The 17,856-nt window shown below is 38.0% G+C and overlaps 1 long non-coding RNA gene across 5 annotated transcripts in view; it reads left to right on the top strand.

The window, feature by feature from the left end:
* Positions 1-17,856, top strand: part of LOC115290481 — a 94,754-nt gene that overhangs the window by 48,548 nt on the left and 28,350 nt on the right. The window contains exons 5-7 of one of the 5 annotated variants that reach the window (XR_003908134.1): positions 12,233-12,374; positions 12,493-12,572; positions 12,687-12,898. The exons of 1 other annotated variant lie outside the window; for it this stretch is intronic. This is a non-coding gene — a long non-coding RNA (uncharacterized LOC115290481). Of the gene's footprint in view, positions 1-321; positions 339-988; positions 1,134-12,232; positions 12,375-12,492; positions 12,595-12,686; positions 12,899-17,856 lie in introns of those variants that run through there. 3 more of the 5 variants (XR_003908133.1, XR_003908135.1, XR_003908136.1) reach the window with 3 other exon arrangements.

Raw genomic sequence — 17,856 nt, 5'->3', positions numbered from 1 at the left:
TACTTGACTTACACTTCCCAAAAAAGGTCTATGGATATGAAATAAGCATAGGAAAAGAACATTAATCGTTACAAAAATTCAAATTAAACTCACAATGCTGTATCAATACACACCCTTTAGAACCGTGATTTTTTTTCCTAATGTTTCATACTAAAATGCTAGAAAACATTAAGCATTTCTTATGAAGCTAAATGTGTAGTTATCATATGACTCAATGATACCACTGCTAGGTATTTACCCAAAATAAATAAAAACTTATGTTTACACAGACACCTGTATGTAAATGCTTGTAACAGATTTACTCATAATCTTCAAACACAGGCAAGAACATTAATGTTTGCCCACCGGTGAATGGATAGACAAATTTTGTTGCACCCATCGAATGTACTCCTACTTGATACTTGCAGTAACTACAAGAATCTCAAAAGCGTTATACTAAGTCAAAGAAGACAGATTTGAAAATCTTGTCTACTGCATGATTCCATTTATATGACATTCTAGAAAATGAAAAACTGTTAGGAACAGAAAACAGTTGTTTCCTGTAGGTGGGGGAGGGGCCAGGTATTCACTACAAAGGGACTTGAGGGAGCATTTTGGGATGATGGAAATATCCTTCATGTCTATTGCAGTTGTGTTTACATGAATGTTTACATCTCTTTGTCAAAATTCATAGAGCTGTATACCAAAAACGGGTGAATTTTGCCGTGTGTTAATTACATTTCAACAAAGCTGACTTGAAATATTCAGCATGCCTAAAACTGAGGCCCTTCTCTCTCTCATTGAACCTTGCTTCCTCCCCATCAAATTCACCTAGTCTGCAGAGGATGGGTCCTTCCATCTATTTCTCCTGACACCCAGTCAGCTTGACGCCTGGTAAAGCCTATCCCTTTTTATTTATTGGAGACATTTCTTCTCCTCCTTTCTTAATGTCAGTGCCTTGTTTTCCTTCCACATTTCTACCCCAATTCCTGCCTCTGCCTCCTGACAGGTTTTCTGCCCTCTCCTGCCCTGTGGCGTGAGTGAGCTTTCTACAACGTAATCCTCAACACGAGTATCCTGTACTCAAAATCTTCGCAAGTCCAAGCTTCTCCAAACTGCACAGAAGCCCTGTCACTCCTGCGTGCAGATGTAATGTCCCAGCCTTACTGTGACACACCTCCCAGTTCCTGAATGTGCCATTGTTTTTTTTTCCTTCTCCCTCTCTATAAATTCTGTTCTTTTGCCTGCTATGTGTTTTTTTTTTAATCTTGTCTCTAATGAAACATCCTTTGAGACTCTTCTGGCTCTCCTTTCCATTTTCTCAATGGAAACTGCTCCCCCGCTGCCCTCCTCAGGCTGGGATTTAGATGCCCCAGCCGTTTGCTCCAAAACCACATGCCTGTATCTTGAGGCCCTCACCTCCCTGTTCTAAAACTGTGCATAGCTCTGGCAAGCCCAATAAGTAACGTGCTGCCTAAATAAAGTGTCTGTGTATCGTATACTCTTGGATCCTCAGCAGCTAGAAGTGTTTGGTAAATATCCTTCAGGTGATTGAGCAAATGAGCATAGAAATATATTACATATGCAGCATCAGGGAAAAAAAAAACTGCTTAAACATTTTACCCTCCTGACCTACATCTTCTGGTATTTTGGCTCTGGGTAAACTGCTTTCTGAGAAAAGATCACCTAATACATGCATCAGCAATGGCACAACATGACACAAACAAATCCCTGAGGCTATAAAAGAGCAAATGTGCCGAGACAGGCATAATATATAAAGTAGATCAGTTGTGGGAAAAATACAAGCAGGGTCTGTAAGGTCACTATCCTATACTTAAAGTCCTCAATAAAGGTTTTTCATAGAATGTCCGTTTTAATCATAGATTATTTCTACTTCTAAGTGAGACCAAACTAGTTCCGGAAGTTGCTATTTATGGAGCCAGTGGAGTCTGGGCAGAGACCCCCGTGGCACACACCTTGTTCGTTATGCCGTAATAAGCATGGGGATTTGCTGCATTTGACCAGAGAGTAGAAGATGGTGGTTTTGGTATGTGCTGACGTGGCTGTGCACTGGAAAAGGGAGCAGAGATGAGGAGTATTGGGGCGTGGCATGCCATCCAAAAGACACTTCCTCTTGAACACTGACTTTCCTCTAATGGAGGAAGGACTGCAGTCAAGAAGATCGTGGTTTCCTGTGCATAAGCGCAGGGCTACTTCAGTGCCTGGAAGCAACAGTCTTCATGAAGAGGGGAGAGGGGAAGCTGTTCGCACCCCTAATTCCACTGAAGACCACAGGGATCAGACAGAATGATAAGTACACAAATCATTTAACTGAGAGTAAAATCAGTGCTCCACACTCACAGTTGTTGTTTCTCTGTCTCTCTGTGTCTCTGTCTCTGTGTGTGTGTGTCTCTCTCTCTCCCCGGAGGGGAAGGGTAGGACTACTTAGGACATTTAATGCACAGTAGGGTGGTTTTGTCACACTTGTATTCATCTTACTCATTTTCTTCTCTTATTTCCAGAATTGAGGGAGTGTCTTCTCTGTCTTTCGTGTTGCTGTTTCTCATTCATTTTCAGTCAATCTACTCCCACTGTTTATTCACTGGAAACGAATTAGAAATTACAAAAACTATAGATTACTCATTTTCAACCAAATCGTTGTTTGAAACAAATTGTGCTGAGCAGCTTGCTGAATTTTAATCAAATTACGTTTTGTCAAATTGAAGTCAGCGAAGCTGCATTGTAGACATGGTTTGGGGGCAAACTGATTCATAACGAATCACCAGAAGCCTCAGAGTGGCCCCCGCAGAGCACTGTAGGACCCAGGGGGCACTTCAGCCGAGCAGCCCAATCACGAATGGTTCTGGCGGCCAGACAGTGACAGGAGCCCCTTCCAGAAAACAAATCAAAGCCAAGACAGAGGGAGAGAGCTTGCTCCTATCTACCTGCAGGAATCCCCGGGAGAACCCGAGAGTACCCGAGGGAGTCTACCTGAAGGAAGCAAATACCCTTCTTTTCTACCCTTCTCACAATGTATGGCGCATTTCCTGACCAAGGCGGTTATTTCCTTTGCAGGGCCCTTGTTCAAAAAGGAGGGAAAAAATGCCATTCAGGGCACTCACATAGAAGGATCTTCCCCCCTTCTTTTGTAGTCTCTCAATTTGTGATAGTGCTATATAATGTTGTTCTAGGTGAGGACAAATTAAAATTTTACATTATGAGCATGGACTTTACCATTCTTCCTTACATTGTACAATGCCGGTGCCTAATGCAAATATGAGAATTTAGAGTGAAGTCCCTAAAATCGCACAATTTGTATTTCATATGTTGTATATATTTTGTTCTTACCACAACAGGGGAAAAGCTGTACCAAAACCCGTCCACCATTTTTATTTTACTCCTTGATAAATGTGCATTCTCTACCTTCAACTTACTGATGATTAAAAAAAGCCTGAAAGGAAAGGAATAATGGGTAGCCCTAATCTTATTATGGATTGTCATTTTTTTATCACATGTAGTTGGTAAATATAGGGAAGTAATGCATGTTTTAAAAAAGATATGATAGGGTTTCTTAGTTGTTTGTACTTGTCTGCTTTTTACACTTGAAGGGAGTTCTGTTTTCATAGAGAAAGCATGGCTGCTCAGGGCATCCAGCGTCCCCCAGTCTCCTGTGTCCCCGTGGAAGGAGAGACTAAAGATCAAAAGAACAGATTAGAAACACTTCATAACAAAAGCCCCAAAATGGAACAACCTAAAAGCTTTTCAACAGAAGAGTAGAGAAAGCCTAGCTATTCATGCAATGGCATATTAAGTAAGGTAGTCAAGTTAAAAAATTAATATTTCATTTTCCAGTAATAATAAATGAGAAAATCAAATAGAGAGGAAACAATTGACACATTAAATAAGCCCATCTGCAAAGAACCTGCTAACAAACCTAACAGGAGTGTGAAAATTCTCCATAAAGATAACTTTAATAAAATGAATGTACAAAAACCTTCATGGCAAGGAATACAAGACTAGGATGATTTCATATAGTAAGAAGGCCTCTTCCCTAAATAAGCACACAAAGTGAATGCTCTTCCAATCCCAATCCCAAAATAGTCCTTGTAACATTTGACAGTCTGATCCTAAAATTTGCCTGGTTGGCTCAGTTTGCTTAAGTGTTTGACTTCAGATCAGGTCACGATCTTGTGGTTCGTGGGTTCGAGCCCCGTGTCGGGCTCTGTGCTGGCAGCTCAGAACCTAGAGCCTGCTTCTGATTCTGTGTCTCCCTCTGTGCCCTTCCCCTGCTTGTGCTCTGTCTCTCTCTCTCTCTCTTTCTCAAAAATAAATAAACATTAAAAAATTAAATAAATAAAATTTACTGAGAAGATGAAAGTACAAGAAGAAACAATTTTTTGTGTGAATAGAAAGGAATAAACTACTGATGTGTCATCAACAAGGCTGAATCACAAAAACGTTATGTTGAGCCAAGGAACCCAGACGCATAAGAACAGATACTCTATGACTCCATGTTTATGACATTCTAGAAGAGGCAAACCTAACTCATGATGACAGATAGCACAATACTGATTCCTCTGGAGAGGCTGAGGAATGTCTGGAAAATGTTCTGAGGAAACCTTCTAGGGTCCTGGGAAAAGTCTAGAGCTTGATCAGGGGGTTGGTCACCTGTATAAATTCTTTGTCAATACTTGTCAAAATGTACATTTAAAAATCTCTGAATTTCATCCTGTAAATTAATACCTCCATGAATTACTTTGTATTTCTTTTCATACACAAAAATATTGTTTTTCTTCTTGTACTTTCATCTTCTAAGCAAATTTTATTTTTTTATTTTTTTAATATTTTTTTTTGAGAAAGAGAGAGAGAGACAGAGCATAAGCAGGGGAAGGGCACAGAGGGAGACACAGAATCAGAAGCAGGCTCTAGGTTCTGAGCTTCCAGAACAGAGCCCAACACGGGGCTCGAACCCACGAACCACAAGATGGTGACCTGATCTGAAGTCAGACACTTAAGCAAACTGAGCCAACCAGGCAAATTTTAGGATCAGACTGTCAAATGTTACAAGGACTATTTTGGGATTGGGATTGGAAGAGCATTCACTTTGTGTGCTTATTTAGGGAAGAGGCCTTCTTACTATATGAAATCATCCTAGTCTTGTATTCCTTGCCATGAAGGTTTTTGTACATTCATTTTATTAAAGTTATCTTTATGGAGAATTTTCACACTCCTGTTAGGTCTGTTAGCAGGTTCTTTGCTGATTGGCTTATTAAATGTATAAATTGTTTCCTCTCTATTTGATTTTCTCATTTATTATTACTGGAAAATAAAATATTAATTTTTAAAATTTGACCACCTTAATTCTAGTATTAGTTCTAATATATTTTAGTTGATTCTCTATGTTTTCTGAATAGTCAATTTTATACAATTGACTTGAATGAAACAATATCAATTCTTTTCTAATATCATATATTGTTTATTATTATTTCTTTTTTATTATGCTGACTAGAATGACTACAATATTAAATAGCAGTGGTAGAAGATGGCATCCTTGTCCTATTTATGAGAATATTTTTATTCTTTCATTATTAAGATATTTTCTCTGAGTATATAACAAATAAACATATATGAGGTTCAGGAAATAATTTTCTATTTCTAAGACAGTTATTTTGTGGTTTCTTAATGGTTGAATTAAAATGGATGGTAGCAGGAAAACACCCAACAAATAATCCTATTAAAAATGAGCAGAGGACCTGAATAGACATTTTTCTAAAGAAGACATCTAGATGGCCATCAGACACATGAAAAGAAGCTCCATATCCCTAATTACCAGGGAAATGCAAATTAAAAACACAATGAGATGTCACCTTCCACCCATCAGGTGACCAGAATAAAAAAGACAAGACATAATAGGTGTTGGCAAGGACGTGAAGAAATCCTTCCTGCACCATTGGTGGGAATAAAAATTGGTGCAGCCACTATGGAAAACAGTATGGAATTTCCTCAAAAAATTAAAAATAGGGGCGCCTGGGCGGCTCAGTCGGGTAAGCCTCCGACTTCAACTCAGATCAGATCTCACGTTTGTGGGTTCGAGCCCCGCGTCAGGCTCTGTGCTGACAGCTAGCTCAGAGCCTGGAGCCTGCTTCTGGTTCTGTGTCTCCTTCTCTCTCTGCCCCTCCCCCACTCATGCTCTGTCTCTCTCTGTATCAAAAATAAATAAAACATTAAAAAAATTAAAAATAGAACTACTCTATGATTCAGCAGTTTTACTTCTGGATATTTACCCCCAAAAATGAAGAGGCTACTTTAAGAAATATGCTAAGTGCTATGTTTATTGCACAACCACTTACAATAGCCAAGATATGAAAGCAATCCAAGTGTCCATGGAGATAGATGAGTGGACACAGAAGATGTGATGGAATATTACTCAGCCATAAAAAGAATGAGATCTTGCCATCTGTGACAACATAAATAGACCTAGAGGCTGTTATGCTAAATGACATAAGTCAGAGAAAGACAAATATCATATAATTTAACTTCTTTGTGGGATCTACAAAATAAAACAAAACAGACAAGCAAAAAGCAGAACCAGACCCATAAATACAGAGAACAGACTGACGGTTGCTACAAGAAAGGAGGGTAGAAGGAAGGAACAGCGTAGGGAGTATACAACAGGAACACCACAGGGAACATAGCCAATGTGTTGTATGGTAACAGGTGGTAGCTATGCTTGTGATGGGCGTAGCATAAAGTACAGACTTGTCAAATCACTATGTTGTACACCTGAAACTAATATAACACCGTGTGTCAAAGATACTTCAATGAAAACAGATAGGTGACAAAGTTTATCAAATTGTCTTGGCAACTATTGGAATACTCGTTTTTTCTTCCATAAAATGTTAGTGTAGTCATCCACATTAATAAATAAATTAACATTGAAACATTTCTGATTGCTAAAGTTATCTTGACTTGTTGGTAATATATTAGTCTTCTAACATGTGATGGCTTCCATTTGTTAATATTTTACTTAGGAATTTTCCACTGGTTTTGTAGTTTAGGTTGCTGTTTTGGTTTCCCATTTTTTTCTCAAACTATGTCTGGCTTTGATATCAGGGCCATGCATGCCCTCAACTTGACTTTGGGAAGCTCCCAATGTTTCATTATTTCTGAAAGAGTTGAAATATTAGAAGATTTGGCACAACTTGCTTACTAAATTACCTAAGTATTGTACTTTTGTTAGAAGTTACCTCTTTTTTCTACTTTCCCAATGATTATTGGCCTATGTGATTTTTTGGCTTTTTTAATCTATGTATTTCTAGAAATTGTTTCATTTCATCTAGATTTTCAAGGCTATTGAAATATAGCTGTAAGTATGATTGTGTCCTTTTTAAAAATAATTTGCTTTTTCTTGCCAGAAAGTCTTGCCAAACATTAGTCTAATTTATTTGTATTTTTGCAGAACAACTTTTAAAGTTTATTGGTCAAGTCTGTGTTTGCTTTCTTATTTCATAAACTTCTGCTTTTACTTATATTACAAGTTTCTTTCTATTTGTCTCTATTATTTTTATTTTTTCTTATTTATTGAACTGAAAATATTGGTCATAAATATTCAGTCTATTTTAATCTAGGAAATGCATTTTAAGATTACAAATTCTTGCTTAAATACTGCTTTGTCTGCATCGTATGGGTTTCAATAAGGAACTTTATATTTTGATTCCTTCTTAATCTCAAGAGTTTTTTAGAAGATTATTTTAAAATTTTTATGTGCTTAGAAGAGTTTTATTACTTTATTATTACTATATAGTTTTATAACAATGTGGTCACAGAATGTAAATTTTGTGATTCAGAACTATAGGATTGATTTAGATTGTCTTTGTGATACAGTATATTTGGAGAATTTTTGTGACTGTCCCATCATGTTTGAAAGGATGCAATCATCCATTTTTGATAAATATATTTCCATATGTAAATTAGATTATTCAAATACTTTCTATTTTATATTATTCCTCTTTTTTCTTTCCTAGACCCATAAACTATTAGATAGTGCTAAACTCTCTCACAATGATTTTGAATTATAAGACCCTCTTGGGTTTCAACAATGTTAACTTTTTATATTTTAAAGTTATGTCAATAAGGTCAAAGGTTGCTTGCTATCCTTTAACACACACATTTTACTTATCTTTTTTTTTAATGTTTATTTATTTTTGAGACAAAGGGAAAGAAAGCACAAACGGGGGAGGGGCAGAGAGAGAGGGAGACACAGAACCAGAAACAGGCTCCAAGCTCTGAGCTGTCAGCAGAGAGCTTGATGCCAGACTTGAACTCAGGAACCATGAGATCATGACCTGAGCCAAAGTCAGATGCTTAACCGACTGAGTGACCCAGGTGTCCCATAGCACACACATTTTAATTCATTTATTCTTGGTAGATCTTTAACTCTTATTAATGCAAAATCTCACTTTTATTTGAATTTTCCTGGTGTTCCATTTTTGTACCTGCTTTCCTCATTTTATATTTGCCTAACATATCTTTTTGCAACTGTTTTCAAATATCTTGCATCATTGTATTTTAGAAGTATTTCTTGAAATGATGACATATGAGTTTTTACTATTTTTATTCTGCCAGTTTTGGTATCCTGGTTTACTGCTTGATAGCAATAAAATTTTATCCTTTCACATTTATTGTGTTTTGCAGTTTTTAATTTTTATACTCATTAAAAATTTTTAAATACGAATTGTATATATTTAAGTTGTACATGATTACTGCAGTCATGCTAAATAACATATCTGTCTCCTCACACATTTTCCATTTCTATGTGTGTGTGTGGTGAATTCATCTGAAATTTACTTTCTTAGCAAATCTCCAGTATTCAATAGGGTGTTATCAACGGTAGTCACCATGCTGTACGTTACATTCCAAACTTAACCAACCCAAAATTACCACAACCTTGTGCCCTGTCATGTTTTTAATAACTTCTGACTTCTTAAATTGTATTTTATTCTTTAAAAGAAAATTTTATTTATCTTTTATTCTACAGTTCCTTGGTGGGATGGCTTTTCTTTGTTCCAATTTTTTAAGCCATTTTTCGGTTTTGTCGATAGGCAATTCTCTGGAAATTCTCCCACATTTCAACACATCTTGTGAGCAAGGCCATAATTGCTCTTTGTGTCAAGCTATGTTCTTCCAGATGTTTACATAGTAAACAGCTTAGAAGACAAAGGTAGTATCTCCCTCCAGAGCAGAGGGCAGGATTGGTTGCCACCCTGGAAGGTAGAAATCACGTTTCTCTCTGGAGCAAAGGACAGCAGGGTTACTCTCCCATATAAAAGGGTCAGGTTCCCTCTCATGTAACTGCAGCCCATGGTATGTGCTTCTGCAGTGCATCATCCAGCCCTCTTCCGGTCACCGTCTGGTAACTGCACTGGAGGTAACCATATTCAGAAGTTTATTCCACTCCCCAAAAATAAGATTGTCCTTGGTCTCTGATGGTGACTCCTGTGTCTTCTCTCAGTATCCATGAAGCTGTGACAGGCTAATTTGTTAGCTTCCAAGTTCAGGTACCAACTCAGGCACATCAGGGTCTTTACATTTCTCGATAGCTTGTACCTAAAATGTCTAGTTCTAGATCACCATGTTTCTCACTGTGGAGTCTGTAGATCACAAGAATAAGTTTGTCATTAAGGGAGGACATTTTGAGCATAATGTCTTGGGGAGAAATGCCTCTTAGCACCACCGGATCCCCTGGGGCTGGCTTCAGAGGGTCTAGAGCTACTGGCAATAAGAGTGTATGTGAATTCAGAAGTGGGAAAGTTCAGAAACACTGAAAGGGGAGACAGCACTGACGCAGGTGAGGCCGGAGGTGGCAGTTCTACATGAGAAACCATAAATTATGGGATCGGCAGGAATGATGTGCTGCACTTAGCGTCTTGGAGCCTGGACACCTCAGGTCCTACATCCTCCAAGATAACCAGGAGTCAGAGCGCTCTGGATAAGGACAGAGTCTCAAGTCTAGTATTAGTGTGGCTTCTCATCTGAGATTCAGACATGACCGACTTGGACCTGAATATCCACCAGCCGTAACCCAGGACTCCTCTGTCAAAGCCCCTGTGGCTGGAAAAGCCTGTGGTCTAAGGTTATACTTACAGTCTAATAACCCTTATCTAATAATTGTAAAAAGAGCAACCAATTTGAAAGGAGCAGCCTGGATCTTTTCTAATGTAAACAATGAGGCCGATAGTAACTGCAGAACAGGAATATAAACTAGGTCTGAGTAAGGGAAAGACAAGGCCCGAAATTATTGGTGAAGAGTCAGCTTCACAAACGTCCATGTGGTCAAAACAAAGTTTCCTGAGAGGCAATTTCCATGACCAGAAAATCCCTGCATCACTGCCTTTCCTCTGAGGCGGGTGTCCCTTAGAGGTACTAGCTGTAGTCCCAAGCCTCGGGATCCAAAGCAGAACCTAAGTCTTAAGGACAGATGCCTGGCACCCAGCTCCTGCTCATGCGGAGGAAGCAAAGTCAGCGTTGCTTGGAGCTCTTGAAAAATCAGTGTTGAGCAATGACTGCTTCTTGTTGTTTAGAGCACTAATACAGACCAGGCTGACCGCTGTACTGCCCAGGGTTGCACAGGTTTCAGTAATTTATGCACCCTAAGACTCCATATGCACATTTTGCCAAGTGTGTCTCTCCATCTGGTGCTTTTTATATTCCCTGTGACTCTACTAGTACATTCATAGTTAGCAGAGGGCACTGCTGGTCTCCATTCCCATTGGATCATTGGGAACAAAAACCTGATGGACAGCAAGGATTATAGCAACTGAACAGATCATGAATCCAACTTATTAGGAATGAGATGGACCTCTTTCTGGTTGCTCTGAAATTCTCTTCATTGCGGTTGCTGTTTGGTCTGAGACGTATAACACAAATATCTGAAACCTTTGGTTCTGGGATAGTTGACCTGAACTTGGTTCTGGCCACTTGGGGCTAAAGAACAGGGGTCAGGCAATTGTGCTGAATGGCTGATAGTGATTGTTGCAAATGGCAGCCATGAAAATAAAAGGTTGATTGGAGCAGTAGATAAATCGAAATGACTACTGGTTTTTTTTGTCATTACTATAGCCTTCACTATTGAATCTGTGAGGCTGGGCCTCCTGCCTATCTAAGGAAATAATAGACTCTGGAAAGGAAAAGTAACTCACCCAAATTTTAAAGTTACCTTTCTTCCAGGATGATTAAAAAAAATCATCCCTCATTTCTGTCTTGTTACAATTAGAGTAGAAGCAGAAATACTGAGATGGGGGTCATGGTTGATCCAAATTATTTGGGACCAGGAGAAGTCACCGATAGTGTAAGCCTTATGAATGCTGCGTCAGTCCCCTTGCAGTATTCAAAATTACCAATATTTGCACTTGTGTATCTATAAAGTATTTTTAAGCTTGGATTTATTTCGGTACACAAAGGAGACATTTATAAAAAGGAACTTGTAACCATGAACTAAAAAAAATTGTAAAGAAATTAATCGCAAATCAAAGGTACAAACTTACTTTTTTTTTCTATTCATGTTTAATTGTTTGGGTTTGATTTGCGAGAGAACAAGATTGCCTCTGCTTCAAATGGAGTTATTTTCCATATTTTTCTCATTTGATATGATCTTGGGAAAAAACATAGATTTCCCTTAAGAGAGACAAACAATTCACGTCATGAAAATGGGCTGCATAAAACTGTAATAAATACATATTCAAGGGCATAAATATGTAGTAACACATTGCAGGTAAAAATCAAATATGTGGTAGGATTTCCCCTCAGGATAGAAGCAACCTGCATCAAAAGCAATTTACCCTTTCCCTGAAGGCCCCAAATGTCCCACATTCTCAATTCACACATCCTGCCTTCTGGACCACTTTTGACTTTACAAATTGGTGATATTTTCATGTGTTCTTGTTTTCATATCAGGATGTCACTTCTAGGCTGATCGGGTACAAATCTGTATCTCTTAGAGTAACAGCTATCACCTCACTTTCTCTAAATGCCCAAGACTGTAATTTACATCTTTTTTTCCTCAAGAGGTACACACACAATAGATGTTCATCTCCCACTCCAAATGAAGTTTTATATTCCTGTCCAACGCGACAATTGGAGGAAAGCTAGGACCCCTTTGCTTTTCACATTTTATTCAAACATAAATCTTGTCAATTCCTATTCAAATACAACTCTGATCACAAAACAATACTTTTGCCCTAATTCTGTGTTCCAGGCTCCAGTCTTTCCATCAAAGACCAATTTCTAAGAAATTGCAGTTTACTTGAGGGCTGGTGAAGAAAATGAGACCCAGGAAGGGCCAAGACCCTTGTACACACAAGGCAGAGAACTTCGATCCCCAGCCTAGTAGGATCTCGGTGAGGATTCATCCTTTCCAGTTACACCTGAATCGTGTCCCCAATACTCTGGCTTCTTCATTGCTCCCAACTTCCCAGACTCCAACCAAGATGGTTCTGTGTCTCCTTTTCCCACCAGCAGTGACACCGAGGTGAATGCCTGGCTCCTGAGCTCCACTTGCCTTGCTGGGCCACAAGGTTGCTTTGATGATGGAAAAGGTAAATTAGGGAAACTCTAAACGCAGAGCAGAAGAAAGATTCGCTTCTGTCATCACCACTATGGTTGTTGTTCCATAGCTCTCACAAGTTATTTCTGTGTTTATTTTTTTTCAGCTCCATCTTGTTTCATTCCATTGCATTCTACCCTTAAAAAAGAACCGATTTCTTTTCTTTTCTTTCAAATTTCTGAGGTGAGGGGGTGCTTCAAGAAGTGTGCCAGTTTCCTGTTTCATCAGATCTAACAAAATCATGCCATAATTTCAGTTTCTTATTGTTTCATGAGAGATCAGCCTTATTTCTTCACTTAGGAAATATTCATTGATATATTCAAATAATGACAGGTGCATGGGTCTACTAAACAGCTTTCACTTGATCTTAAATGTTTTTTCAAAGAAATGAAGCAGAGAAAAAGTAGTAAAAGTTATCAGTAAGTGGAATAATTGTGCCTAAAATTTGTCTGTTGCTTAAGTGACAAAGAAATCTACTCCTACAATATGTTGTGATAGTTGTTGAAAAAATAGTTAACAAACTGCTAAGAGAATGATCTGGAAGCCAGAAAAACGGTCACCTTTTAGAAACACAATGCATCTTATTTTTACTCTTTTGAAAACAAGAATACCTATGGAGTGAACCGGAGTATTGCTTGCTTAGGTCATGTTATTTAATTTCACTTTATTCAATATAAAATCTGGACAGCCATGATAGGCAGGTACCAGTCTTTTGTGCTGGTTAATTACATCGTTGATAAATTCAGAGAGCCATAGATTCTACTAGTTGTACTATTGTCATTATCATTTATTAGCCCATCTTAAATAAGTTATTTAACCACTCTGTGCCTCAGTTTCCTTATCTGTAAAATAGAAATAACAGAATTTACTTTATAAGGCTGCTTTAAAAATAAAATGGAGTCATGTGTACGAATTATTGAAAGCAATGGCTATTCGTTATAAATAATATTATCCATTACTATTCTAATGTTCTTGGTCAGTATTATAAAAATAATTAGATATATTAAAAGCATGAAATTACTAGTTTTCAGGCCAAAATTTTCTCAAATCTACAAAATATGGAGCTACATAAGCACAGAACTACATAAAGCTATTTAAAACAGAGTCAATCATAGAGACCTTACTCAGACATCCTTCGTTTTTTTCTTTACTTGGAACACAGGCTTACTATTGATTTAATCATTTTCCACAGATCTTGGCCGACTTTCAAAAAAGATCTTGTGAGACCTTACAAGATCCTTTTTAAAACCTCATTTAGGGGTGCCTGGGTGGCTCAGTCAGTTAAGCAATCAATTTGCTTAACTCAGGTCATAATCTCAGGGTTCACTGAGTTCAAGCCTCACATCAGGCTCACTGCTGTCAGCACAGAGCCCACTTTGGATCCTTTGTCCCCCTTTCTCTCTGCCCCTTCCTCCCTCATGTGCTCTCTCTCTTTTGCTCGCTCTCTCTCAAAAATAATAAATATTAAAACATAATAAAATAAAGCAAAATCTCACTAAATTTTTGATTTACTCCCCTCCATTTTCATACTCACTTTTCTTTCTTCCCTGGCTATCCAACGCACACAAACCCAGCCTCCTACCCTGTTTGCGTGTTCATAGTCTTGAAATATTCAGTTGTTTTATGTACATATTGGTCTTAATTTGCACAAATGATATTATATGACAGATTTTAGTTGTTCGTATATGTTTTACTGAACGCCATGTTTACAAACTCTCCTTGTGCTGTTGTGTACGTCTGGTTCATTGTCTCACACTGCCACATAGTATTCCATGCATCCACCGAGTTTTACACAGCCACTCACCCAGAGACAGTCACCCAAGCATTTCGCAGTGTCCTGCTACTCCCACATCTGCTACAATAAATGTACCTGTTCAAGTTCTCCCGTGGAGCTGTAAACGAGTGCTTTCTTGAAGGGGAAAGACCAGAACTGATGGCCCTACAATGGCTCCTTTGCTCTTCAAAATGATCATACTCCTTCCTCACATCCTCACTAACTTTGGCATTTCCCAAGCTTTGCTCTAAAAGCTTTTTGTCACTCTAAGTATGAAGAGGTTTTACATTGTGGTTTTATTGTGCATTCTTCTGCTGGTGAACTTGGGTTTCCATTTATATATTTATCAGCCATCTGTATGAAGTCCATCTTCATATCCTTCACTCATTTTTCTATAAGATTCTTTTCCTATCTTTTATAGACTTACAGGCTTTGCTTGTATATTTGAAATACTAGTTTAGATGTTGCAAATATCTTCTCCTGATCTGTTACCCATGTGGTGACCACATTTGTGCTGTTACTCATTGAGCAGATTTTATTTTTATGTGGCCAAATACTCTATTATTTTCCCTTATAGATTATGCTTTTGAGTTCACTTTTAAGAAGTCCTCTTCCAAAAAAAATATCACTAAGACCAATGTCAAAGAGTTTACTGCCTCTGTCTTCTAGCCATTTTACAGTTTCAGGTCATGCAGTCAGGAATTTAATCCATTTTGGATTCATTTTTGTGTATTGTAAAATAGTGGTTCAGTTTCACTCTTTTGTATGTAGTTGTCCAGTTTTCCCAACACCATTTATCAAAAATACTGTCTTTTTCTCCGTTGTGCATTCTTGCCTCCTTTGTCACAAATTAATTGATCATATAAGCCTGGGTCTGTCTCTGGGTTCTCTATTCTTTCTATCAATTAATGTATCTATTTTCCTGCCAACAACACTACTTTCATTATTATAGCTTTGTAGTATAATTTGAAATCAGGGAGCAAGATCCCTCTACATTTGTTCTTCTTTCTCAAGTTGTATTGGCTATTTATGATGTTTTAAGGCTCCATACAAACTTTACGGAGTTTTTCTGTTCTAGTTCTGTGTAAAATACCATTGGTATTTTGACAGGGAATGCATAATCTATAGCGTGGGGAATACGAACACGTTAATGATATTAATCCTTCCAATTAATAAGCACAGAGTATCTTTCCATGTATCTGTGTCATCTTCAGTTTCTTTTATCAGTGTCTTATAGTTTTCAGAGTACAGGTCTTTTGTGTCTTTGGTTAAATCTATCCCTGGGTATCATGCTTTTTGATGCAGCTGTAAGTGGGGTTGTTTTCTTAATTCGTCTTTCCGATAGCTTATTGTTAGTGCGTGGAAGCGTAGCCACTTTCTGTGCATTAATTTTACATCCTTTTGTGCCTGTCTTCCCAAGCAAGGGCAACAAAGCTAAAATAAACAAATGGGATTATGTTAACTAAAAAGGGTTTTTTTTTTAACTTTTTGATGTTTACTTTTAGAGAGAGAGAGGCAGAGTGTGAGCAGGGGAGGGGCAGAGAGAGAGGGAGACACAGAATCTGAAGCAGGCTCCAGGCTCTGAGCTGTCAGCACAGAGCCCGACACGGGGCTCAAACTCCTGAACTGCGAGGCCATGACCTGAGCTGAAGTCTGATGCTTAACCGACGGAGCCACCCAGTGCCTCTAAACTAAAAAGGTTTTGCACAGCAAAGGAAACCATCAACAAAATTAAAGGGCAACCTACAGAATCGGAGAAAATATTTGCAAATCATACACCTGATAAGGAGTTAATATCTACAATATGTAAGGAACTTACACAACTTCATATCAAAAAACCCAACAACCCAAAGTTATAAAGAAGGCAGAGGACTTGAATAAACACTTTTCCAGAGAAAACATGCAGTTGCCCAATAACCATATGAAAAGATGTTCCACATTACTAAACACCAGGGAAATGTGAATCAAAATCACAATCAGACAGCACCTCACATGTGACAGATTGTCTATTATAAAAAAAAAATAGCAAGTGTTAGCAAAAATGTGAATAAAAGAGAACGCTCTGCTCATTGGCTTTGTTTTTTAAATTCTACATATGAGTGAAATCATAGGGTATTTGTTTTTCTCTGATTTATTTCATTTAGCATAATACTCTCTAGCTCTATCCACATCATTGCAAATGGCAAGATTTCATTCTTTTTATGGCTGAGTAATATTCCAGTGTGTGTGTGTGTGTGTGTGTGTGTGTGTGTGTGTGTGTTTATCTATTCATCAGTCAAAGGATACTTTTACTGTTTCCATAATTTAGCTATTGTAGATAATGCTGCTATATGCACTGGAGTGAATTAGTAGTTGAATTAGTATTTTTGTATTCTTTGGGTAGAAACCTTGCAGTGCAGTTGCTGGGGTAGTTCTGTTTTTAACTTTTTGAGGAATCCTCCTACTGTTCTCCAGAGGGGCTGCACCAGTTTTCATTCCCACCAATAATGCAGGAAGAATATAGGGAACAAACAAACAAAAAAAAAAAAAAGGAAGAGAGAGAGGCAAACCAAGAAGCAGACTAATAACTATAGAACAAGCTGACGGTTACCAGAGGAGGTGTGCACTTGTGACGAACAGCAGGTATTATATGGAAGTGTTGAATCGCTATATTGTACCCCTGAAACTAGTATTGCACTGTATAATAACTAACTGGAATTTAAATAAACTTCAAAAAAAGAGAAAGTTCATACACAGTTGGTGGGAATGTAAATTGGTACTATGGAAAACAGTATGGAGGTTTCTCAACAAATTAAAAATAGAGCTACCATATAATCTAGGAATTCTATCTTGGTATTTATCCACATAAAATAAGAATACCAACTTAAAGAGACATATGTTTCCCAATGTTTATTGCAGCATTATTTACAATAGTCAAAATGTGGAAGCAACCCAAATGTCCATCAATACATGAGTACATTAAGAAGATGTGGTATGTATATATAATAGAATATTACTGAACCATAAAAATGAATGAGATCTTGCCGTTTGCAACATGGATAGACCTAAGAGCGTATTATGCTAAGTGAAATAAGTCAGACAGAGAAAGACAAATACCATAAGACTTTACTTATACGTGGAATCTAAGAAAGAAGACTAATGAACAAATAAAACAGAAACAGACTCATAGATACAGAAAACAAGCTGCTGGTTAGCACAGTGGGGAGGTATTCAGAGATGAGAAAAATAGGTGAATCAGGATGAAGTTATGCAAACTTCCGGGGTGTCCGGGTGGCTCACTCGGCTAGAAATTCAGTTCTTGGTGGTGGCTCAGGTCATGATCTCACAGTTATGGGTTCAGGTTCCCCATTGGGCTTTGTGCTGGTAGTGCAGGACTTGCTTGGGATTCTCTCTTCCTCTCCCTCTGCCCCTTCTCCACTCATTCTCTCCCTCTCTCACCCTCCCTCTCTCCCTCTCTCTCTGTCTCTCAAAAAAATATAAACATTTAAAAAATTTTTTAAAG

This window comes from Suricata suricatta, chromosome 4 (assembly GCF_006229205.1).
Source record: "Suricata suricatta isolate VVHF042 chromosome 4, meerkat_22Aug2017_6uvM2_HiC, whole genome shotgun sequence".
In the NCBI taxonomy this organism is placed as follows: Eukaryota; Metazoa; Chordata; class Mammalia; order Carnivora; family Herpestidae; genus Suricata; species Suricata suricatta.
The sequence above is the reverse complement of the archived record's forward strand: the minus strand, read 5'-3'. Positions and strand labels throughout refer to the sequence as shown.